This window comes from Mobula hypostoma, chromosome 18 (genome assembly GCF_963921235.1).
Source record: "Mobula hypostoma chromosome 18, sMobHyp1.1, whole genome shotgun sequence".
NCBI lineage: Eukaryota > Metazoa > Chordata > Chondrichthyes > Myliobatiformes > Myliobatidae > Mobula > Mobula hypostoma.
In genome coordinates, this window is record NC_086114.1 from 26,653,002 (window position 1) to 26,672,752 (window position 19,751).

The window sequence follows — 19,751 nt, forward strand, 5'->3', positions numbered from 1 at the left end:
GGACGAACCAGGAAGTACGTCATCTGCTGAAGGCTAGATCTGTGGCATTCAGGTCTGGCAACCCAGGCCTGTACCAGAAAACCAGGTATGATTTGCGGAGGGCTATTTCAAGGGTGAAGGGACAATTTCAAACGAGGTTGGTGCGATACCAGATGAATGGCAACCCTGGCAGGGACTGCAAGACATTACTTCCTACAAAGCGAAACCCAATTGTATGAATGGCAGCGATGCTTCACTACCAGATGAACTCAACGCCTTCTATGCACGCTTTGAAAGGGAGAACACAACTACAGCTGTGAAGATCCCTGCTGCACTTGATGACCCTGTGATCTCTATCTCAGAGGCCGATGTTAGACTGTCTTTAAAGAGAGTGCACCCTTGCGAAGTAGAAGGTCCCAATGGAGTACCTGGTAAGGCTCCGAAAACCTGTGCCAACCAACTAGCAGGAGTATTCAAGGACATTTTCAACCTCTCACTGCTACAGGCAGAAGTTCCCACTTGTTTCAAAAAGGCAACAATTATACCAGTGCCTAAGAAGAATAATGTGAGCTGCCCTAACGACTATTGCCCGGTAGCACTCACATTGAGAGAGATGAAATGCTTTGAGAGGTTGGTTATGACTAGACTGAACCCCTGCCTCAGTAAGGACCTGGACCCATTGCAATTTGCCTATCATCACAATAGGTCATCAGCAAACACAATCTCCATGGCTCTTCAAATGGCTTTAGACCACCTAGACAACACAAACATCTATGTCAGGATGCTGGTCATCTACTATAGCTCAGCATTTAATACCATCATTCCCACAATCCTGATTGAGAAGTTGCAGAATCTGGGCCTCTGTACCTCCCTCTGTAATTGGATCCTCGACTTCCTAACCGAAAGACCACAATTTGTGCGGATTGGTGATAACATACCCTCTTCACTGACGACCAACGCTGGTGCACCTCAGTGTGCTTAGCCCACTGCTCTACTCTCTGTATACACAAGACTGTGTGGCTAGGCATAGCTCAAACACCATCTACAAATTTGCTGATGATACAACCATTGTTGGTAGAATCTCAGGTGGTGACAAGAGGGCGTACAGGAGTGAGATATGCCAACTAGTGGAATGGTGCCGCAACCTGGCACTCAACATCAGTTAGACGAAAGAGTTGATTGTGGACTTCAGGAAGGGTAAGACGAAGGAACACATATCAATCCTCATAGAAGGATCAGAAGTGGAGAGAGTGAGCAGCTTCAAGTTCCTGGGTGTCAAGATCTCTGAGGATCTAACCTGGTCCCAACACATTGATGTAATCATAAAGGCAAGACAGCGGCTATACTTTATTAGAAGTTTGAAGCAATTTGGTATGTCAACAAATACACTCAAAAACTTCTATAGTTGTAACATAGAGAGCATTCTGACAGGCTGCATCACTGTCTAGTATGGAGGGACTACTGCACAGGACCGAAAAAAAGCTGCAGAAGGTTGGAAATCCATCTTAGGCATCAGCCTACAAAGTACCCAGGACATCTTTGGGGAGCGGTGTCTCAGAAAGGCAGCGTCCATTATTAAGGACCTCCAGCACCCAGGGCATTCCCTTTTCTCACTGTTACCATCAGGTAGGAGATACAGAAGCCTGAAGGCACACACTCAATGATTCAGGAACAGCTTCTTCCCCTCTGCCATCTGATTCCTATTTGGACATTACCTCACTTTTTTAATATACAGTATTTCTGTTTTTACCCATTTTTAATAATCTATTCAATATATGTAACTGATTTACTTGTTTACTTTTTATTATGGTTTACTTTACTTTTTTTTGCTTGCTAGATTATGTGTTGCATTCTCCTTCTTCTCCGTCTTGTTTTACAGCGGTTGGCACCCAGCTTTATGGTGCATTACCGCCACCTTCTGCTCCGGAGTGTGCCATAGACTTACATTCTAAATCCCTTCACCCAGTCACACACACACATACCCTAACCTACACTTTATCCTCCCATCTTCGGCCATCCTAGTACCCTATTCCTGCTTATCCATCATATCCTATAAAAAACCCCTGTATCCCTTAAGAAAGCTAAAAATACCCTGACCTGTGCTCTCTTCCCCCATGCCCAACAACCCTTTTAATGTGAATTCCTGCACCCCCAATTCCCTTAGGTTAATTCTCATCATCTATGTATCCCATACTTCCTGCAACTCATAACTATGTGTTCTACTGACTCCTCTTCCTGACATTCCTCACACAATCCTGTCTGGTGTTTCCCTATCATTTTCAATGTTTTGTTTAATGCACAGTGTTCCAACCTTAACCTAGTCCATACAGTCTCCTCTCTTCTGTACTACCTACCCTGGTACTTGCAACACTCTTTTGTATTTGATATAAATGGCTCCCTTTCCCCTCCCTGTCCCATCTTTCTTGCCACATATTATTGATTTTTTTATGTATTGCATTGAACCGCTGCTGCTAAGTTAACAAATTTCACGTCACATGCCGGTGATAATAAACCTGATTCTGATTCTGTTCTAATAATATCTCCTAAGTTATTATTTTGTATCTCAAACATCTTTGTTCACATCTGCATAAAATCTTGCAGGGCTCTATACTATATCAGCTTGCAGGAAAGCAAGTTCCACAGAGAAAAAGACGTAACTTATGATCCAAACATGAGAAAATCTGCTGTTGCTGGAAATCCAAAGCGACACACACAAATGCTGAAGGAACTCAGCAGGCCAGCCAGCATTTAGGGAAGAGTGTAAAATAGTCGTTATATCTGGCTGAGACCATTGATCAAGACTGGAAAAGAATGGGGGGGTGGTGAATACTTGTTCCCCCCTCCTTTCCAGACCTGATGAAGGGTCTCAGCCTGAAACTTCGACTGTTTGCTCTTTTCCACAGATGCTGCCTGGCCTGCTGAGTTCCTCCGGCATTTTGTGTGTGATAATTTATGACCCAAAAAAAAAAAGCCTCCTGGTTTGGACACTGAGTAAAATATTAAAAGGTTTAAGATGGATCTGAGCAGGGCATGGCCTCTGTGCTCATTGTGCAAATCGGGTATCATGAGTTCCGCAGAATGTGACAGTGGTAATACTGTCAAGTTATGGACTGTATAACATCTGTTATATACTTGCTGTTACAGACAAACTTGCTGTCCTCGAGACAATTCAGACTGATTAACAAACTGAACTTATAATTTTTTCCCCAAGTTAGCAAGAAAGAACAAGAAGGGATGACCTGTGGCTTGGTCAAAGTTTCTAAGAAACTTGAAGGAAGTAAGAGAGTGAAGAGGTGAAGAGAATTTGGGAGGGAATTCTGAAGCTCACAGCTTTGTCAACTGAAGACATGACTGTCTATATATGAGCAATTGAAGAGGTATGAAAGTAAAGGCGACAATTTTAAAATCAAGACATTGTTTAATCAGAATCCAGTGTACACTGACAATGACATGGTGATACTTGAATGAGACTTACGTGAGTCAGGATGGCGACAGCAGACTTTGGATGGTCTCAGGGTTACAGAAAATAGAATGAGGGAGGTCAGCCAAGAGGGCATTGAACCAGTTACCTCATGGATGAATCTTTTTACAACAGATTAGCTGAGGTAAGGTAAGATTGATGGTCTTAGGTGGCACATAAAATCTTAACTTAGACTCAGATATTGCATTAAAGCTGCCAAATATCCATATAAGGTTCTAATTGTTGCCAGGAAAATAGGTACACTGTGGTTCAGAAATGGAGTTTGACAGTGAATGAAGTTGATAGCTTTAATCTTCCCAATACCTGAATGGACAGAATTCTTGCTCACCAAGTTTAGAGAAATTTAAGGATAATGGGAAGTGGCAAAAGGGTCCATGTGGAAGCTGCTACTGTGTAGTTCCCACACCTTGCACTTCCCATTTCTACCTCCTACCCAAGATCCACAAACCTGCCTGTCCTGGCCGACCTATTGTCTCAGCTTGCTCCTGCCCCACCGAACTCGTTTCTGCATACCTCGACACGGTTTTATCCCCCCTTGTTCAATCCCTTCCTACCTATGTTCGTGACACTTCTCACGCTCTTAAACTTTTCAATGATTTTAAGTTCCCGGGCCCCCACCGCTTTATTTTCACCATGGATGTCCAGTCCCTATATACTTCCATCCCCCATCAGGAAGATCTCAAAGCTCTCCGCTTCTTTTTGGATTCCAGACCTAATCAGTTCCCCTCTACCACCACTCTGCTCCGTCTAGCGGAATTAGTCCTTACTCTTAATAATTTCTCCTTTGGCTCCTCCCACTTCCTCCAAACTAAAGGTGTAGCTATGGGCACCCGTATGGGTCCCAGCTATGCCTGCCTTTTTGTTGGCTTTGTGGAACAATCTATGTTCCGAACCTATTCTGGTATCTGTCCCCCACTTTTCCTTCGCTACATCGACGACTGCATTGGCGCTGCTTCCTGCACGCATGCAGAGCTCGTTGACTTTATTAACTTTGCCTCCAACTTTCACCCTGCCCTCAAGTTTACCTGGTCCATTTCCGACACCTCCCTCCCCTTTCTAGATCTTTCTCTCTCTGTCTCTGGAGACAGCTTATCCACTGATGTCTACTATAAGCCTACTGACTCTCACAGCTATCTGGACTATTCCTCTTCTCACCCTGTCTCTTGCAAAAATGCCATCCCCTTCTTGCAATTCCCCCGTCTCCGCCTCATCTGCTCTCAGGATGAGGCTTTTCATTCTAGGATGAGGGAGATGTCCTCCTTTTTTAAAGAAAGGGGCTTCCCTTCCTCCACTATCAACTCTGCTCTTAAACGCATCTCCCCCATTTCACGTACATCTGCTCTCACTCCATCCTCCCGCCACCCCACTAGGAATAGGGTTCCCCTGGTCCTCACCTACCACCCCACCAGCCTCCGGTCCAACATATTATTCTCCGTAACTTCCGCCACCTCCAACGGGATCCCACCACTAAGCACATCTTTCCCTCCCCCCTTCTCTCTGCTTTCCGCAAGGATCGCTTCCTACGCGACTCCCTTGTCCATTCATCCCCCCCATCCCTCCCCACTGATCTCCCTCCTGGCACTTATCCGTGTAAGCAGAACAAGTGCTACACATGCCCTTACACTTCCTCCCTTACCACCATTTGGGGCCCCACACAGTCCTTCCAGATGAGGCGACACTTCACCTGTGAGTCGGCTGGGGTGATATACTGCGTCCGGTGCTCCCGATGTGGCCTTCTATATATTGGCGAGACCTGACACAGACTGGGAGACCGCTTTGCTGAACACCTACGCTCTGTCCGCCAGAGAAAGCAGGATCTCCCAGTGGCCACACATTTTAATTCCACATCTCATTCCCATTCTGACATGTCTATCTACGGCCTCCTCTACTGTAAAGATGGAGCCACACTCAGGTTGGAGGAACAACACCTTATATTCCGTCTGGGTAGTCCCCAACCTGATGGCATGAACATCGACTTCTCTAACTTCCGCTAATACCCCACCTCCCCCTTGTACCCCATCTGTTATTTATTTTTACACACACATTCTTTCTCTCACTCTCCTTTTTCTCCCTCTGTCCCTCTGAATATACCCCTTGCCCATCCTCTGGGTCCCCCCCCCCCCGCCGTCTTTCTTCCCGGACCTCCTGTCCCATGATCCTCTCGTATCCCTTTTGCCAATCACCTGTCCAGCTCTTGGCTCCATCCCTCCCCCTCCTGTCTTCTCTTATCATTTTGGATCTCCCCCTCCCCCTCCAACTTTCAAATCTCTTACTCACTCTTCCTTCATTTAGTCCTGACGAAGGGTCTCGGCCTGAAACATCGACTGTACCTCTTCCTAGGGATGCTGCCTGGCCTGCTGCGTTCACCAGCAACTTTGATGTGTGTTGCTTGAATTTCCAGCATCTGCAGAATTCCTTTTGACTCTGTGTTTAGTCAGTCATTGAGGGTCAACATAGGACTGATATTTGAGAGGTAACCAAATTTGAATCCCTGGAGGCAATATGCAATACAGAAGGCCTAATGATATTCCCTCTGAATATTTTCTTCCTCTCTAGTGGGACTCATTTGATGGTACCTCCACAATATAGTGAACCCACAGTGAAACATAAGCGTGTTTCTATGTTTCTATATGGCAAATTGGACTCATAAATTCTTGCTATACAATTCATTTGCTCAGCCGACTGGAATTGTTAGACTACAATGAAAATCAGTTCAACAGCACTTTTTTTGTCTATTCTGTTGTTATTAACTTAATGTGCAGGAGAGCATTAAAGCAAGCCACTAAAGATTATTAAGCAAGCACTTGTAAAAGAATAACTCTTAAGTATTCATTCATATATCACTTCTAATCTATTGCTGTACGTCTGGTTGTTAATAGATTCTAACTGTTACGTTGTTGTGAATACAAACCAGTTGTTCAACCCATTCTATGTATTGTATGTGTTTTGATCTATCATTATTTAAGCATGAACTTATGTGTAAAGACAAGCTTGACATTAAATGGCCTTTTGATGAGAAAATACCTAAAATTTAGACATTAGCATTGGAAATTGCAAACTTGGAACAATACTCCCAGGACAACACTGAAGTTTCAGTGCAGAACAAATCTTTAAGATTGGCCCAGATCTGCTGACCTGCAAATCTCATTATTTACCCAATATCTGCCCTCCAAGCCTGTTCGCTGCAGCCGGTCTCCAGGTCTAACCTTCGATAGAGAAGCTGTCTCCCAGCTGCTCAGCAAGGCACACAATCTTTTATAAGTGAACTTGACAGGCTCCACCCCCAAAGATGTTTTGAGAATGAGTTATGGCATACTGGTAGGCTAACAGGCTATCAAAGTTGTCATTGGGATTGAATGTTTGTGAATGAAACTTAAAAAAAACAAAAATTGTTAACAAACAAAATTAAAATATGAAAAACAAAGCAAACTGACAATGGGAAGGAATAAAAACAATCAAATGAACTTAAATTAAACCAATATCATAAAGGAAGGCTCCTATCTTATATCTTAATTTTAGTCTAAAACTTCAGCAAACAAATTTCTCAGTGTGTTTCATGATTTCTTTGAAATTCATCCTTCACCGCAGAACAGTATAAGGACTCCAATAGTGCAACACATTAACAATCGAGAGGCCTTCTGACTTAGCTTGGCAGCCCCATGTATCCGCTCATTTCTGTGGTTAAAAGTTGGCAATCAGAAGTTCCAGGCTATTATGTAGAGCTATAAGAGCAAATTCAAGATCAAGAGCTTTTGGAACCAGAAATCCTGAAGTTAAACAGTTTTGCAAATTTTAGGCAGTTTAAATTTTTTAACTTGTTTGAAATTTTGAAATAACTTGCCTTAAGCTGTCAAAAAAAAATTCCCTTTGAACAATTTCAAAAGGTATAAAGCTATTTCTTTACCCAGTCCTGAAAAAAATCCATGCATTTTGTCCTAAACTGAAATCACTAATTAAGAAATTAATGAAATAGCATGTTAATTTGGTTGTAAATCAAAGATCGGTTTAGATTTTGTATGAACTTTGATATAAAAAATCTTCAACTGTTTGCATTAACATATTCATTAAAAATATATAAATGATGAATATCTTCATGACATTTACCTGTACTTTTTAGGTCACCTGCTTTCACTTCCGTAAAATAAAGTCTGCGCTCAAAGCTCCTTCACGCACTGTTGTTTACTAAAGGAATTCCTCAGAATCTCACTGATCATTTCTAATAATAAATTTAAGATAAATTAAAGGTAATACTAGTTTTGTAATTAATCAATATTAAGTTTTAAAACATGTAATATTCACTGTGATGTTTCCTGATTAGATCCATTAATAATAGTAAATTGCGGCCATTAAGTCACAATCTTTAATCCTTTCTTAAGGATGCCATCACTCAGTAGGGAATGCACTGGCAGTAGCTGGTGGTCATGACACCTGTTGCTGGCAATAAAAGGCCCTGAAGTGAAATAGCCCCTTTACAAGTTCTGAACAAAACAGCAAGAGTTTGAACTTCATTCTCACGTTTATCAGATAATATCACTGAAGTTACGCCTCCTAAAAAGTAATGTTCAATTGTTTATTGCACATACTTAATCTGCTCCTCCTTTTTCTGTGAATTTAAGTCAGGAGTTAACCTTATTAATTTGATTTTATAACATAGCTTTCCTTATGAAATTCATGTTAAACAAATGATTTCCCCTGCAGCTTCCATAATTGTTAATTCTTCATGATTTGATGAGATGGAAGCATAAGTGAGCACAATTCACCAACAATATAATAGTAAAAAGAGCTCCTCAAATAGAAGAATTTGGGTCTATATTTCAGGGCAAGAATATAATATTGGGGTCCATCTGATCTTTCCCTTAGGTTAGATTACTTACAACATATGCAGCGGACACTGGACGAAATTCACTGTTTTCAGTTATGTATGTGGCAATCTATGACTTTGGTTGTAGAATTATGTTCTGCAATTACCAATTGTGAAATTGTCAATTTTATTTTATTGTTACAAGTATAATATATAGTAATGTTTAGAAGAGATTAAATGCTAAATACTTATCGTCAGATTACTATGAAGTGACAATTCAATTGAAATCTGAAGTTTCAATTTCTCCACAAAAAAACTTTCCTTCAAAGATTTTGATTTAAATACAGGTATATAAAAATTCCAATTATAAATTTAATCACTAAAATGTAATACATTATATTACTGGTCATGTTACTATTTTTATTACAGTACATATATACTCATTGATATGATCATAAATTTATGATGTGGGATTCGAGTGGAGATAGTCATGTGTTGATCAGTTGATCACTCTGGGACAGTTCACTTACCTATTTATAGCCTGCTTCCAGTTTCCTGCTGCCTAATAGATTCTCAGTAGGTGGTAAATGTGATTCCTATGCACACTGACAGCTCCACATGTTGTCCCCACTGTGCAAAGGGATTTAGAAAGGAAATCATCTTTAGAAAGCAATCCTAATGTAAAATAATGATGCAACTTAGGTAGCATTTCAAATATATTGATTATAGAGAAGGTTAGAAAAATTAAGCACTGTCTAAGATGAAGAATATAAGAATAAATCATCAAGAACAAAAAAAAGTCAACTTGCCCTTAAAAAAGCATGGTTATGATGTTATCACAGTTAAAGAAACTATTATGTACTTCAGTTTGAAGATGAGGTATGAGAATTAACCAGTGGTGCCAATGTAATATTGCTGCTGTCTTAATGTGGGAAAGATTTTTCCGATGTCTTTTGAGCTGCAATATAATGCAATACCATATATGAATGTATGAGTTTTGCATGTTAAGTATGCATGATCTTATTTTTGTTCCCACAGCTATATCAGCAAACCAACTGTTTACAAATGCAGTACTGTTCTTTGGCCAAATGGAGATGCTATCTAATTCAGATTGAGTGTTTTCCATTTCCATTACACGTCTGCTAGATTATTAGTCAGCTCAGACAATAATACGAAACAGATGCCGTTATTATTTGCAAAGTATTAGTATAGGATTTAATACTCATTTTTATAGTAAAGGTCCTGATTGAATACAATCTACTTTTCACAAATTTTTTAGTTAATGCGCTATGATTTGGATGAAAATGTAGGTGAATGGATTAGCAAATTTTCAGAAGGCAGCATGACTGGTGGAGTTGTGGACAGGCTGAAGGACTTCCAAACAATACAGCGTGATATAGATCAGTTATAAATATGCAAAGAGAAGCAGCAAATGGAGTTTAATCTGGCAAGTATGAGATGTTGTATTAGATAGTTAAAATGGAAGGAGAAAATATATATTTAATGGAATGCTTTGATTAAGCGTTTTGTTTGTTTAAATAATTTATTATGGGTTACAGTATATGTAAAAATACTTGAATGACATATGTCATCATGCCACCATGTCATTCGTGTATGCCTTGCTTAAAAACAAAGTTAGACTCACATTCCGGACTCTCTTGTTTTTCTTCCAATTAGTTTTATGTATTTGAGTTATAAAGCGTAAGAGTGGCAATGAAGGAGTTTTAAATGAACCTGAGATGACTGCCTACCTGTTGAAGTGCAGCGAGATGTTTGAGTTAAAAAACAGTGGAACAAGATGTTTGAGGAAAAAGAACAGCAGAGGATGTGTTGTTAAAAAAGGCAGAAAACAGGCAAATTTGTGAGTTCGTAATTAGTGGGTATTGGGTGATAATAATCATAAACTAAAAAGAACAGAAATGGCTGGCTACATCAGAAAGGTAGATATGTTCAATTGTAGAAGAGATAACTGGATATTGTATCCTGAGTGAATTGAGCTAGATTTTGAAGCAAATGAAATAGCCATTGAAAAGTGAGTGCCAAATTTGCTGAGTGCATTGGATTTAAAGGCATGCAGTTTGCTGAGAACTTTAACAGCTCTAACCAAACCAGCAGAAATGAGCTTTGTGAAAGTAATGCAGGAGCATTTAGAACCAAAACCATTGTTGATTGCAGACTGCATTAGGCTTCATAAGTGGAATGAAAAGGAAGGTGAGTCCATTTCAGCGTACGTGGCTGAATTGAAGAAGTTGCCTAAGCATTTTCAGTTTGATAACAGGCTTAATGATGCACTGAGAGATCACTTAGGAACCTTACAAGAAAGCTTTCAAAAATGGCTCCTATCAGAAGCAGAACTTACATTTAAAAGATAGTTGAAATAGCTGTGTCAATGGAAAGAGCAGAGAGAGACACAATAGATTTGCAATCAGGATTGAAAGGGAGCATGAACAAAATTTCAACATCTAAACAGAAACTGGCCTGGCCAAACTAATAGTGTTACCATTGTGGCAGGGACTCACGTACTCCAGACCAATGCTGGCTTAAAGGTGAAACTAGCAGAAAATTCCACAAAGCAGGACACATTTAAAGAGCATGTTGGGCAGATGAAAGTAAATGGACTGCAAAGGATAAAGAAAGAGATAAAAATTGAAGACTTTCAAAGTTGTATACTTTAATAATAAAACGAACCGCTGAACATTTGAACCTTTGACCTTTTAAAAAGTCAAGTTGCAGTTTCACAAAGAGCACTGACCTGCATGTTGTTCATGAAAAATCTGATAATGATGAGCATCACACAGGACTGGGTAGCCTTGAAATTCACGATGTGAAAACAAACACTAGACAAGCAATTTGGTTTACACCAGAGGTGAATGGAAGATTAATTAAAATGTAATTGAACGCTGACTTGACGTGTGAATAGTCAGAGGCTTTTTCCCAGGGCTGAAATGGCTGCCACAAGAGGGGACAGGTTTAAGGTGCTTGGGAGAAGGTACAGAGGAGATGTCAGGGGTACAGTAAGTTTTTTACACTGAGAGTGATGAATGCGTGGAATGGGCTACCAGCAACGGCGGTGGAGGCGGATACGATAGGGTCTTTTAAGAGACTTTTGGATAGGTACATGGAGCTTAGAAAAATAGAGGGCTATGGGTAACCCTAGTAATTTCTAAGGTAGGGACATGTTCAGCACAAATTTGTGGGCCGAAGGACCTGTATTGTGCTGTAGATTTTCTATGTTTCTATGTTCCAGTCATTCCACAAAAAGTGCTTGAACAACATTTCAAAGTTATTGCACTGAAGCCTGCAGATGTCTAACTAGGAACTTATACTGGAGAAAAGATAACTCCCGTGGGAATAACAATCGCGACACTGAAATACAACAACCAACAAGCCACTTTGAGCTTCTATTTGGTAACAACAGGATAACCAGGATTGTGGGGACGTGAATGGCTAACACAATTACAACTTGATTGGAGATTCATCCACCATTTGCATGCCTCATCCCCTCAATACAGTTAACTGTAAGCGAATTAAGAAAGGCACTGGACGATGCCACATCAGCATTCAAGGAAGACATTGAAAAACTCAAACATATTAAGGGTAAAGTAGTGCTAAATGAAAGTGCCACACCCAAGTTTTACAAAGCTTGTCTAGTTCCTTGTACCATCCATGACAAAGTAGCTTGTGGGCTAGATTGCATGGAGACTGAAATCAATCTTCCTAAGTTTGAGTGGAAGCCATGGGCTACGCCAGTGGTCCCAGTAGCCAAGAAGAACGAGTCTGTCAGGATCTGTGATGGCCCAGTACCTAAAGTAGATCAATACCCTCTGCCAGGATAGGGGATATCTTTGCAAACCTTTCTGGAGGGAAACACTTCAGCAAAGTGGATTTTGCTGATGGCTACCTACAGATGGAGATTGAAGAAGAGTCTAAAGTGTTTCTTACCATAAACATTCACAAATGGCTTAATCGCTATAATTGACTTGTTTTTGGAGTAGCATCTGCATCTGTTCCCTGGCAGAAATCTATGTACCAGTTGTTGAATGGCTGCCTGGGCACTCAGTATTACCTGGATGACATTGTCATCAATAAGAATGACAAACAACATCTCCAAAATCTCCAGACACTGTTAAAAAGATCAGAAGATTATTGGCTCAGAGCACAATGTGGTAAGTGTGAGCTAGAACAAAAAACATAGAAACATATTACAGACCCTTCGGCCCACAATATTGTGCCGACCATGTAACCTACTCTAGAAACTGCTTAGAATTTCCTTACTGCATTGCCCTCTATTTTTCTAAACTCCATGTACCTATCTAAGAGTCCCTTAAAAGACCCCATTATGTTTGCATTTACCACCGTTGCTAGCAGTGCATTCCACATACCACCACTCTCTGTCTGAAAATCCAACCTCTGACATCTGCCTTGTACCTACTTCTAAGCAGGGGTGTATGGGGTGTCAGGGAGGGGTAGCACCTCTGGTGGAGGAACATGTCACGTCCTTTTCAAGGCGATTAGTCCACCTTTGGTCCCCACCTGGCACTCAGCTCTCACCTGTGGCTCCCCGTAGCTGTCTGCATGCGACAGTGGCCACACCCCGGGCAACGGCTTCGACAAGCCGGCTAAACCAGGTGAGGGTAACCGACGGGTCTCAAACCCTTGGTGAGATAGGGAGTTGTCTATCCCTGCATGTGAAGACAGACTCCGGCGGATTGAGCGGACGAGACCAATGGAAGGTCCAACGGTCAAGAAGGCAGTCTCTGCAAGCGTCGTGGAATGTGTAGAGCAGGACAAGACACAGAAGACGTCCTGATCATCCACTGCACCTAGTCCCATCTCCAGCCGTCTAGACTCTGTCTTGCCACTGGATCCAGATGGGAATTGGGAAGAGAGAGTGAGGCTGATGCTGTGCAACTCTCCCTCACTTAAATCCAAATCACACGCTAGTCTTGACACCATCATAATGGTGTCAAGGTCCTTATCAACGATGATGGATGAACACACACACTTCCAAGCACCTTAAAACCATGCCCCTTCATATTAGCCATTTCAGCCCTGCGAAAAAGCCTTTGGCTATCCACACGACCAATGCCTCTCATCATCTTATATACCTCTATCAGGTCACCTCTTATCCTCCGTCGCTCCAAGGAGAAAAAGCTAAGTTCACTCAACCTGTTCTCATAAGACAAGCTCTCCAATCCAGGCAACATCCTTGTAAATCTCCACTGCACTCACTCTATAGTATCCACATCCTTCTTGTAGCGAGGTGATCAGAATTGAACACCATACTCCAAGTGGGGTCTGACTAAGGTCTTATATAGATTTAATGTTACCTCATGACTCTTGAACTCAATCCCATCACATTATACACCTTCTTAACAGCAGTGTCAACCTGCGTGGCAGTTTTAAGTGTCCTATGGAATGGACCCCAAGATCTCGCTGATCCTCCACGCTGCCAACAGTCTTACCATTAATATTATATTCTGTCTTCAAATTTAACCTACCGAAGTTAAACACTTCACACTTACCTGGGTTGAACTTGTTCTTCCACTTCTCAACCCAGTTCTGCATCCTATTGATATCCTGCTGTAACCTCTGACAACCCTCCAGACTATCCACAACATCCCCAACTTTTGTGTCATCAGCAGACTTACTAACCTACCTTTCTACTTCCTCATCCTGTTCATTTATAAAAATCACAAAGGGGAGGGGTCCCAGAACAGATCCCTGAAGAACACCACTGATCACCATCCTCCATGCTGAATACGAACCATCTACAATCACCCTTTGCCTTCTGTGGACAAGCCAGTTCTGGATCCACAAAGCAAGGTCTCCTTGGATCCCATGTCTCCTTCCTTCTGAATGAGCCTTGCATGGGGAACCTTATCAAATGTCTTACTGAAATCCACATACACTACATCCACTGCTCTACCTTCATCAACGTATCTTGTTACATCCTCCATGAATTCAAAAAGACTCGTAAGGCATGACCTGTCCTTGACAAAACCATGCTGACTATTCCTAATCAGATTATGTCTCTCCAATTCTCATAAACCTTGCCTCTCAGGATCTTCTCCAACAACTTGCCCACCACTGAAATAAGGCTCAAGTAACCATTGAAGTAAGACTCTTTAAATCAAATATCACTTAGCAGTGGTCACATCATTGAGGCACAAGGATTACACAAATATGCTGAGAAAATTCAAGCAGTGATGGGTGCCCCAAGGCCAAAGAATGTGTCACAGTTGTGGTTCTTTTTTGGATGTTTGCATTACTATAATAGGTTCCTGCCTAATCTGGCTACAGTGCTCAACCTCTTGAATCATTACTATAGATCAGGAAGAAATGCCATCAGACGAAGCAGTGTAAAGTTGCTAAAGGAAATGGTGACATCAGAGAATGTACTCACACGTTACGATCCACATCTCCAGTGAAGCTTGCCATGCACTATTATACATAAATTGAGATGCATTCTATATTGAATTGGAGTTTATAGCTAAGCAGGGAGGAGCGTTGTGTATTCAAAACATCAGTAATATTTGAGTAACACACATCAAAGTTGCTGGTGAATGCAGCAGGCCAGGCAGCATCTCTAGGAAGAGGTACAGTCGACGTTTCAGGCCGAGACCCTTCAGGACATAGAAGCTCTTTTACATTCTTCATCTTTATTCTTTCATTAGTGGAATGCTGACTGATGAACATTGCAGAATTCTTTCAAACATTTTGATTTTGATCCACAGTACGTAAATGTTTAGTTCTTTGCAAATAGTGAAGCCCCACACTGTAAGCCTTGCACAACTTAATTTTATCATAGAGAGGTCGGAGTAATCAGAATTAGGATCAAAGTCAGGTTTATTGTCACTAATATATGTCATGAAATTTGTTGCATTGTGGCAGCAGTACAGTGCAAAACATTAAAAAATGACTTTGTTCCAATAAGAAATATTTTTAAAAAAATGAAATAAGTAGTGCAAAAGGAGTGCAGAATAGTGAGGTGGTGTTCGTGGGTTCAGAAATCTGATGGCAGGGACAAAGAAGGTGTTTCTAAAACATTGTGTCAGACGGTAGTTATGAGAAGAGGGCATGTCCTGGTTGGTGACGATCCTTAATGATGGATTCTGCCTTCTTGAGACACTGCCTTTTGAAGATATCCTTGATGGTGGGGAGGCTGTTGCCCGTGATGGAGCTGGCGGAGTTTACAACCCTCAGCAACTTTTTTTTTTGATCCTCTGCATTGAAAACTCCGACTAGGTCACAATGCAACCAGTGGTATGTCTGCAAATAATTACTAGAGTCTTTGTTAACAACCAAATCTCCTCAAACTTCTAATAAGTACAGCTGCTGATGTGCATTTTATTTGTGATTGCAACAATATGTTGGGCTCAGGACAGATTCTCTGAGGTGTTGACACCCAGGGAATTGAAACTACTCACTCTTTCCACTGCTGACCCCTCGATGAGGACTAGTGTGTGTTCTCTCTACTTCCTCTTCCTGAAATTCACAATGTTGCTGTTGCAACACCACTCAACCAGCTGATCTATCTCACTCCTATGTGCCTCCTTAAACTCAAGTTCAAGTTTATTGTCATCTGGCTGTGCGTATATACATCCTCTGGACCATGGTGCACCTAGAAACATACATCACACACAGCACATAAACTAAAATATTACCATAAGTAAATTAATAAAATATAATTCTCGTCTCTTTATGAGATTTGGTCAACAACAGTTGCGTCATTGGTAGATTTATTGATGGAGTTTGACCTGTGCCTTGCCACACAGTAATGAGTATAGAGAGAGTAGAACAGTGGCCTAAACACCCATCCTTGAGGTGTGCCTGTGTTGATTGTCAGTGATGTTATTTCTGATCCACACTGATTGCCATTTCCCGATAAAGTAACAACCATCTTATAGTAAGGAAGACAAGGTTCCAGTTGCAGAAGGAGGGCCAGAGACCTAGATTTTGAAGCTGGTTGATTAGTCCACATGGGATGATGGTGTTGAATGCTGAGCTGTAATCAATGAACAGCCTCCAAATGTAGGTATCGCTTTTGTCCTGGTGGTCCAAGGCTGCGTGGAGAGCCAGTGAGATTGCATCTACTGTAGACGTCTTGTGGCAGGAGGCAAATTGCAGGAGGTCCGTATCCTTGGTCACCTATGCCCCAACTATGATTCCAATAATTAATGCTTTTACAGCAAACTAAACCCCACCTCCAGGCTTTGATTCAAAGACTCATAAATTCAGAGATTCATAAAGTTATACAGCTCAGAAATGGACTCGTCCATGCTGGTTAAAATGCCTAACAGTGCTCATCCCATTTTCCTGGATTTGTTCCAATCTCTCTAAACCTTTCCTATCCTTGTACACAGTATGTCAAAATGTCTTTCAAACATTGTGATTTTACCTACTTCTACCACTTCCTCTGGTAGCTCCTTTCTTGTACCCATTATCCTCCATGTGAAAAACTTATTCCTCAGACCCCCTCCCCCATTTAATTGTTCCACTCTCACTTTAAAAATATGCCCTCTTGGTTTAGACTCTCTTACCTTGGGAAACAACTGTTGCTACACTCAGTAGCCATTTTATTAGATACCTCCTGTACCTAATAAAGTGGCCACTGAGTGTTTGTTCATGGTCTTCAGCTGCTGTCCACCTTAAGGATTGATTTGAGTTCGGCGATGTTCTTTGGCACACCACTGTTGTAATGTGTGGTTATGTGAGTCACTGATGCCTTCATGCCAGCATGAACCAATCTGTCCATTTTCCTCTGACCTCTCTCATTAACCAGGTGATTTTAACCGCAGAGCTGTCGCTCACTGGATGTTTTTGTTTCTTGTACCATTCTCTGTAAACTCCAGAGACTGCTGTGCATGAGAATCTCAGGAGATCATTTTCTGAGATATTCAAACAACCTGCCTGATATCAACAGTCAAAATCATTTAGATCACATTTTGTCCTCATTCTTATGTTTGGTCTGAACAACAACTAAATCTCTTGAACATTTCTGCATGCTTTTATGCATTGAGTTGCTACCAATGACTGGCTGATTAGATATTTCCATTAATGAGCAAATTTACCTAATAAAGTGGCTACCTTGTGTATCCACATTACTTATGCCTCATAATTTTATACCCTTGAGGTCACCCGAGGCTCTTTCACTCTAGGAAAACAGTTCCAGTCTCTCTACTCTCTCCTTTTACCTCAAGCCCTTCAGTCCAGGCAATACTGCTGTGAACCTTTCCTACTCTCTCGAGCTATTCTTCTAATAGTTTGGCAAAAACTGGACTGTACACACTACTCCAAATGTGACCCTACCAATGATTAGCAGAAATGCTGACAATCAAACTTGTCAATCTCTCTGAATGTAACTGAAAACTGAAAAGTTATTATCAATTAAACAATAAGAGCTCAAAGATGAGTAGGAAATTTTAAATATAAATGAAAATTTAAATATGAAACCACTTGAGCCTGAAAAACAGTTAAGTAAATCTAATCAATTTTAAAAAATCAGTTATCTAATATTTAACAAAAACTAGAGAAAATCTACAGATGCTGGAAATCCAAGCAACACACACAAAATGCTGGAGGAACTCAGCAGGCCAGACAGCATCTATGGAGAAGAATAAACAGTCGACATCTTGGTCTGAGACCCTTCATCAGGTCCTGCTGAAGCATCTTGGCCCGAAACATTGACTGTACTCTTTTCCAAAGATGCTGCCTGGCCTGCTGAGTTCCTCCAGCATTTTGTGTGTTATCTAATACTTATCCAAGTCTCTTGCATTTGTTCCTTTCCATTAAAAAGGAACAGAATCATTTTTTCTTATGCTAGATCTAACCTGGTACAGGTTCAGTAGGTTGATTCCTCAGCACAAGCCCTGAGGAGATGCACAGTTGCACCTTTGGATTCTATGAGTAGTGCAGTATCAGAACTTTGTTGGCAAAACGGTTTGGTCAGTACAGTAGCATAGCGGTTAGCACTAGTGACCCAGGTTCAATTCCCGCCACTAACTATAAGGGGTTTGTCTGTTCTTCCCGTGACCACGTGGGTTTCCTCCAAGTGCTGCTGTTTCCTTCCACATTCCAAAGACATGGGTTAGTAGGTTAATTGGTCATGTTGGAATAACTGGGCTTGTTACTGTGCTGAAGATCTAAATAAAATAAATAAATAAATAAAACCCCAATGAAGAAAAACAAATCAGTCTGATCTTCTAGATTTTTGGTAGAATCCTTACACTGCTGATGCTTGTGCAGAAAAATATATAGAACCACTGGTATTTCTAAATGCAGGATGATGCAACTGTAGCTGACAAGGGAAGTCAAAGCCAACATAAAATTCAAAGAGAGGGCACATAGTAGAGCAAAAAATAGTTAGAGGATTGGGACAGAAGGCAATTAAAAAAGCCATTTAGAGGGAAGAGATGGAATACCTAACTTTATTGTCGCCAAACAATTGATACTAGAGCGTACAATCATCACAGCGATATTTGATTCTGCGCTTCGCGCTCCCTGGAGTACAAATCGATAGTACGTATTAAAAATTTAAATTATGAATCATAACTAGAAAATAGAAAAGGGAAAGTAAGGTAGAGCAAAAAACCGAGAGGCAGTTCTGGATATTTGGAGGTTACGGCCCAGATCCGGGTCAGGATCCATTCAGCAGTCTTATCACAGTTGGAAAGAAGCTGTTCCCAAATCTGGCCGTATGAGTCTTCAAGCTCCTGAGCCTTCTCCCGGAGGGAAGAGGGACAGAAAGTGTGTTGGCTGGGTGGGTTGTGTCCTTGATTATCCTGGCAGCACTGCTCCGACAGCGTGTGGTGTAAAAGAGTCCAAGGATGGAAGAATACGAAGGTAAGCTAGCCAATAATATTAAAGAGGATACCAAAAGTTTTCTTCAGATATATAAAGAGTAAAAGAGAGGCAAGAGTAGATACTGTATTGGAACATTGGAAAATGATGCTGGAGAGGTAGTAATGAGGGACAAGGGAATGGTGGACGAACTGAATGAGTATTTTGCTTCAGCCTTTACTGTGAAAGACACAAGCAGTTTGCTGGAAGTTCAACTGTGTCAGGGGCAGAAGTGAGAGAAGTTGCCATTACTAGGCAGATAGGGCTTGGGAAACCAAAAGGTGTGAAGGTAGATAAGTCACCTGGACCAGATGGTCTAAACCTGAGGGTTCTAAAAGTGGTGGCTGTAGAGATTGTGGAGGCATTAGTAATGATCTTTCAAGAAGTAATAGATTCTGGCATGGTTCCAGAGGACTGTAAAATTGCACATGTCCCTTCACTCTTCAAGGAGGGAAAAAGGCAGAAGAAAGGAAATTATAGGCCAGTTAGCCTGACCTCAGTGGTTGGGAAGATGTTGGACTTGTTTGTTAAGGATGTAGTTTTGGGGTACTTGGAGGCACATGATAAAACAGGCCAGCACCAGCATGGTTTCTTTAAGGAGAAATCTTCCCTGACAAATCTGTTGGAATTCTTTGAAGAAATAACAAG